Consider the following 6,000-nt stretch of genomic DNA (forward strand, 5'->3'; position numbering starts at 1 on the left):
ATGAAAAGAGCATCAGTGCGGCAGCTTCCATAGTGGAAGTTTTTGTTTTGTTTTTCCTTTGAAAAGACGACGGAATTTAAAATGTTATCTATTTTATGGGTCCCCGTGAGAGCTGGATGCTCAACCGCAATCATGAATCACACTGTCATGCATCAGTAAAAGAGTCGATGGTATTGCATTGCCTTGTTGCCCTGTGACTGTGACTAGCAAGTAAAAATCTTCCCTTTTGAGGTTAGTGTTGTCAAAAGGAGGAAGAACATTCATAAATCATCCAAGCAAGTGACAAATCAATCCTTCCACAGTGAATGTTTTAGAATTTGTGTTGTTAAAGTCTTTTTTTCTCTCCCTTTTTCTGTCTTTTATGCGGGTCAATACAGCCACTGAGCTATTACACAGAGAGCCTTTGACAAGAAAACATATTGGCATTTTACAGAAATCTCTTCCTCGCTTTTTGAGCTCAGGGGCATGAAAATTAACACCATTGTGTACTGTCATCGCCCAAATGTATGGTACAATCACTGAACCACTGGATCAATTCTAGGCCATTAAAAAGAACATGATTGAAATGAGATGGTACATGATAACACCCTCAGGGGGAAACTAAGGTGAGTGTAATATAATTTCTTAAATGTTCCACTTGAGGTTTTCTCATTATCTTGCATTAACCTTTCCAGTCAACATGCCTGTTTGGAGCCGGCAGATCATTTCCTTTGCTGAAATTTCCAGACCCTGTCTAACTGACATTGTTTCTGCTAAAACTTCTAAACAACAGATGAATGGAACAAAATTAATTCATGTTCCAGTAACACTTTTTATCTTTAACTTGTTTTAGCTGTAAAATTGCAGATCAAAATCCACTGTATGTTGGTTTTGGTGAAATGTTAGGGCAATGAACCAGTAGTCATTATTGTCCATGCTGCCCAGCATGGACACTAGTAAATTAAAATATTATTCCTGGATGGGGGTCAGACTTAATTGGACAATTGACCTACAAGCAGTTTCCTGACCTTCATGACAAATGAAAGAGACATAATGTTTTCAGTTGAGTCACAGTGTTGAATTTTTATTTTATCATTTTCATTGTAATTTTAAAAATGATGCCCAAAGAGAAATCAGTGCAATTAGGCTGGAGAAAAAAAAGCTATCAGAGAGGTGAATGCACTGCCCGGGTCAGATACACAAACAGACCAGAGAGACCACAGGAGGACACTAAAGTGCATTGTGACAGAATTATTTCCACAGGCAAGAGGACCAAATTTGACTTTTCCGGAAAGCATCTAAAAGACTTTGTAGAGTTCTGGGGAAAAAAATCTTTGGACAATAAGAAAACAATAAGAATTTGTATTACAATGGAAAGAGAAAAATATGAAGAGGGAGAGAAACAGCTGATGATCCAAGGCATACGCCATTATCATTCAACTTGAGGCAATGTATGCTGGCAACGTTATATATGGCTGCCAATAGAACCACTTCACTAATGATGTTATCGCTAATAAATGGCACAGGATGAATCCTGAAGTCTACACACCTATACTCTTTATCCAGATTTGACCAAATGCTTAAAACTGATCAGTGTTTCATGAAGCAAATGGATAGTGACCCAAAGTGAAATGCAAATGCAGCCCAAGAGTTTCTCAAGGTGAAGAAATGGAATACTTTTTAGTAGCTCAGTCAGTCAGTCCCAACAGAGCTTGATTTTTGGTTAATAGATGGAAAACTGAATACAAAAAGACCCATAAACAAGCACAACTAAAGGTGGCTGCAGTAAAGGCCTGGCAGAGCCTCTCAAAGGAGAAAACACAGCGTTTATCTACATGGGTTTAAGACTTTAGGTAGTCACTGACTGCCAAAGATTTTCATCCAAGTATTAAAAACAATTCTTATATCTAAAATTATGTTAGTGTGGCCAATTAAAAATGTCTCCAACTTCTAAAAATCTGTACATCAATCACATTGGTTGTTTGATTTAACACCCGCTTATGTTGTGTACTGAGGCAAAATTACAAGTTCAAAACTCATGGACTTAACCGGAAACCCTCCCATGAAACACAGAGTGGAATTTATTGATTTACATCGGCAGAAAACTTTGTGCCTCACATAGACAAAAACTGCCTTTAAAAAACAATGTCTGTCTTCAGTAAAAAAAAAGTGTTTGCTACGTAGTTTTTGGTTATAGGCTAAAGTGCAAATCCTGTCTCAATCTATTCACATAGTTCAGAACATAACTGCAGAAAATCAATTGCTGCTTTTTGTTTTTATTGTGCTGGACAAACTTGACTCTATGATGTGGATTCCAGTATGTCCAGATGTATATCCTAGTGTGATGTTAAAAAAAGTGTATGTTTCTGTTCTGTGTACTGTTTGTTTGTATATGTGTTTTTCTGGCTGCTGTTACAACCAAATTTCAATTAAAGGATTATTCTATCTTATTCTACAGTTCCTTACAGTGACCACTGGAGGGCACCAAATTCTCCTATTTCAGTGTGTATGTTTCAACACTAGCATCCCCAGGCTTCTACCTTTCTACCTATAAAACCCGGAGAGCAGCCAAATGGCTTTTAGCTAAGCTTTAGCTTCAGCCAAGTGGAAGCTAAATTGGCTAGTCATTCATATGTATATTGGGTCGTTATCTGGGAATTCTGGAGGGAGGGGAGTGGGGGTGTGTGATTGAGGGCGTGGGGGAGCTGCTAAAAGCTGTGCACTTCCTTTTGTGTTTCATCTTGATGCATTCTCAATAATCCAGGGAAATAAATCTCCAAAAGTCACCAACTTGGAGTGTTTCAGTTTGCCGTCTTAGGGAGAAATCAACACACATGGGTGTATGTCCTTTGTTGCTCAGATTTATTGATAAAAACAGTACAAAAAACCAACCATTTGTACACATATTTACAAATAATAATAAAAAGTGAGTGAGTACAAACAATTCAACATTTTCAGCAATCACTCACAATCCTGGCACTGCCATGGTATCTGTAGTCTGCATTTACCACATGTGTATCTTTTGCAGTGAACACATCGCACAGTGGCATGATTGTTCTTGCAGTTGTGTTTGACCTGACACGTGGCTCTTTTTCCAGGGCTAGGTGTGGAGGGTTGTGTCCGAAGCAACTGTTCTTTTCTTGCCTTCTTCGCAGCTACATGAGAGCGAGCCAACTCTGTTGCAAGCGCCACCAGGAAGTCCACCCGTCTTTCCTTCGTCCCGGTGCATGCTTGATACAGCACATGTGCATTCAGTGCTGCCATGTCAATCATGTTATAAAACACGGCGACTGGCCAGCGCCGTGTTCCTTTGCGGACAGTGTACTCCCGAACCATCTGGTCCATCACATCCACGCCACACTTTGTTTTGTTGTAAAGGGAGACAGTGTTTGGCTTCCTTTTGGTGGTGTTATCAGTCTGAACCACGCTGTGCATGCTGCTAAGAATATAGACTGTCTTCTTCCGTTTGGCCGCATACGCCGTCAGCGTGGCAGCAGAGGTTGAAAACACCTAAGAAATAAGATAAATTGTTATTTCCATAGCCCTTTTACACACAATGAAACACATAAACATAGAACCACAAAAGACCTGTAACATACCTGAGTGGTGAATACATTGCGATCTGTCTGTCTAGTGGATTGAGGAATTTCCCTGCGAATCCTGTTGACTGTGCCGAGGATGGTGGTTTTCCGTCTAAGAAGTTTTTGTGCCAGTGAAAGCGATGTGAAAAAAATTGTCCGTGGTAACATTTCTGCCCTTGTCTAGGAATGGTTCCATCAGCCTCATTACTACATTTTCAGAAAGTCTCTCCCCAGTGGGACGATTGGGGTCCTCCCCACTGCTGTCAGACTCCACAACAAAGACTTTAACTGAACAAACACACACATCCACACATGTGCAATAACACTAAGTGCAATAATCCTTTCTGGCATCGTTGTATTTTTACTCAGTTGTATATAGCATTCGTATTCTATTTTTATCTTATTGTATATTTTTATTCTATTTTATTCTACTGTATATAGTATATTATTTTATTCTATTCTGTACAGCTGTGTACTGTATTTATTCTTATTGTATTCTAATTTTTGCGTCATAACTTTTGCACTGTCCACTTCCTGCTGTGACAAAACAAATTTCCCACGTGTGGGACTAATAAAGGTTATCTTATCTTATCTTATCTTATATGGGAAGACATTGCAAATGTACTTGGATTTTAGGTCGCAAGCCACCCAAAACTTGATCCCAAACTTGTCAGGTTTACTTGCAATATACTGCAGGAAACAGCACCGAGTCTTTGATGGGAAAAGCTGTTCATCAACGGTGATATGTAGACCAGGGTTGTAGCACGTGATGCAGTTGGTGACAAATGATCCCCACACACTGGAAATTGCAGCAAACTTGTCAGTCTTTGCTCGATCACAGCGGGTGGACTTGTCATCAAAGCGTAGGTGTTGCATGATGTTTTGGAAGCGGTTTCGTGCCATAGTTCCAATTATCTGTGGGTTTCCCAGGTTTGCTGACCAGCAGTCATTTACAGATGGAACCCTGTAAACCCCCCGCAAGATCACAATTGCAATAAATGCCATTAGTTCAGGGAGGTCCATGAACCAATGAACATGCTCCGTTTGCTGTGCATGTTGAATAGTCCATTCTTGAATGCTACGAAGCATGTCAAGAGTGATGAAACACAGGAAGCTCTGAAGGCGACTCGAGATACTTCTCCTGGCCTTAGCCGTTGGCTCTCCATCTGCAGCGTACGCTTCTATTGTCATAACACCACCAAAAGGAAGCCAAACACTGTCTCCCTTTACAACAAAACAAAGTGTGGCGTGGATGTGATGGACCAGATGGTTCGGGAGTACACTGTCCGCAAAGGAACACGGCGCTGGCCAGTCGCCGTGTTTTATAACATGATTGACATGGCAGCACTGAATGCACATGTGCTGTATCAAGCATGCACCGGGACGAAGGAAAGACGGGTGGACTTCCTGGTGGCGCTTGCAACAGAGTTGGCTCGCTCTCATGTAGCTGCGAAGAAGGCAAGAAAAGAACAGTTGCTTCGGACACAACCCTCCACACCTAGCCCTGGAAAAAGAGCCACGTGTCAGGTCAAACACAACTGCAAGAACAATCATGCCACTGTGCGATGTGTTCACTGCAACAGATACACATGTGGTAAATGCAGACTACAGATACCATGGCAGTGCCAGGATTGTGAGTGATTGCTGAAAATGTTGAATTGTTTGTACTCACTCACTTTTTATTATTATTTGTAAATATGTGTACAAATGGTTGGTTTTTTGTACTGTTTTTATCAATAAATCTGAGCAACAAAGGACATACACCCATGTGTGTTGATTTCTCCCTAAGATGGCAAACTGAAACACTCCAAGTTGGTGACTTTTGGAGATTTATTTCCCTGGATGATTGAGAATGCATCAAGATGAAACACAAAAGGAAGTGCACAGCTTTTAGCAGCTCCCCCACGCCCTCAATCACACACCCCCACTCCCCTCCCTCCAGAATTCCCAGATAATGACCCAATATACATATGAATGATAAAATATAGCTTCCACTTGGCTGAAGCTAAAGCCTAGCTAAAAGCCATTTGGCTGCTCTCCGGGTTTTAAAGGTAGAAAACGCCAAATGGCGATCCGTGGGGGTTTAAGTGTCAATCAAGGACTGCACAGTCGCTGATTTCAATGGTACGTTGGTCTATGTAGGTTCTCATTCATGCAAGTCGTGGCGGTCTTAAGCAGTGTTGGTCAAGTTACTTGAAAAAAGTAATCAGTAACTAATTACTGATTACTTCCCCAAAAAAGTAATCCCGTTACTTTACTGATTACTTATTTTCAAAAGTAATTAATTACTTAGTTACTTTTTAAAAACACGATTTACAACCTGAAGAGGTGATAAAGCATAGATCTTTCAGCCCAATTCTACTTTTTCTACATAATCCATCATACAAAATGTAATCAAATGGAGAGGTACCTTTTGATAAAAACTTGTTTTATCAGTTTT

The sequence above is a fragment of the Maylandia zebra genome, linkage group LG4, assembly GCF_041146795.1.
Source record: "Maylandia zebra isolate NMK-2024a linkage group LG4, Mzebra_GT3a, whole genome shotgun sequence".
NCBI classification, from domain to species: domain Eukaryota; kingdom Metazoa; phylum Chordata; class Actinopteri; order Cichliformes; family Cichlidae; genus Maylandia; species Maylandia zebra.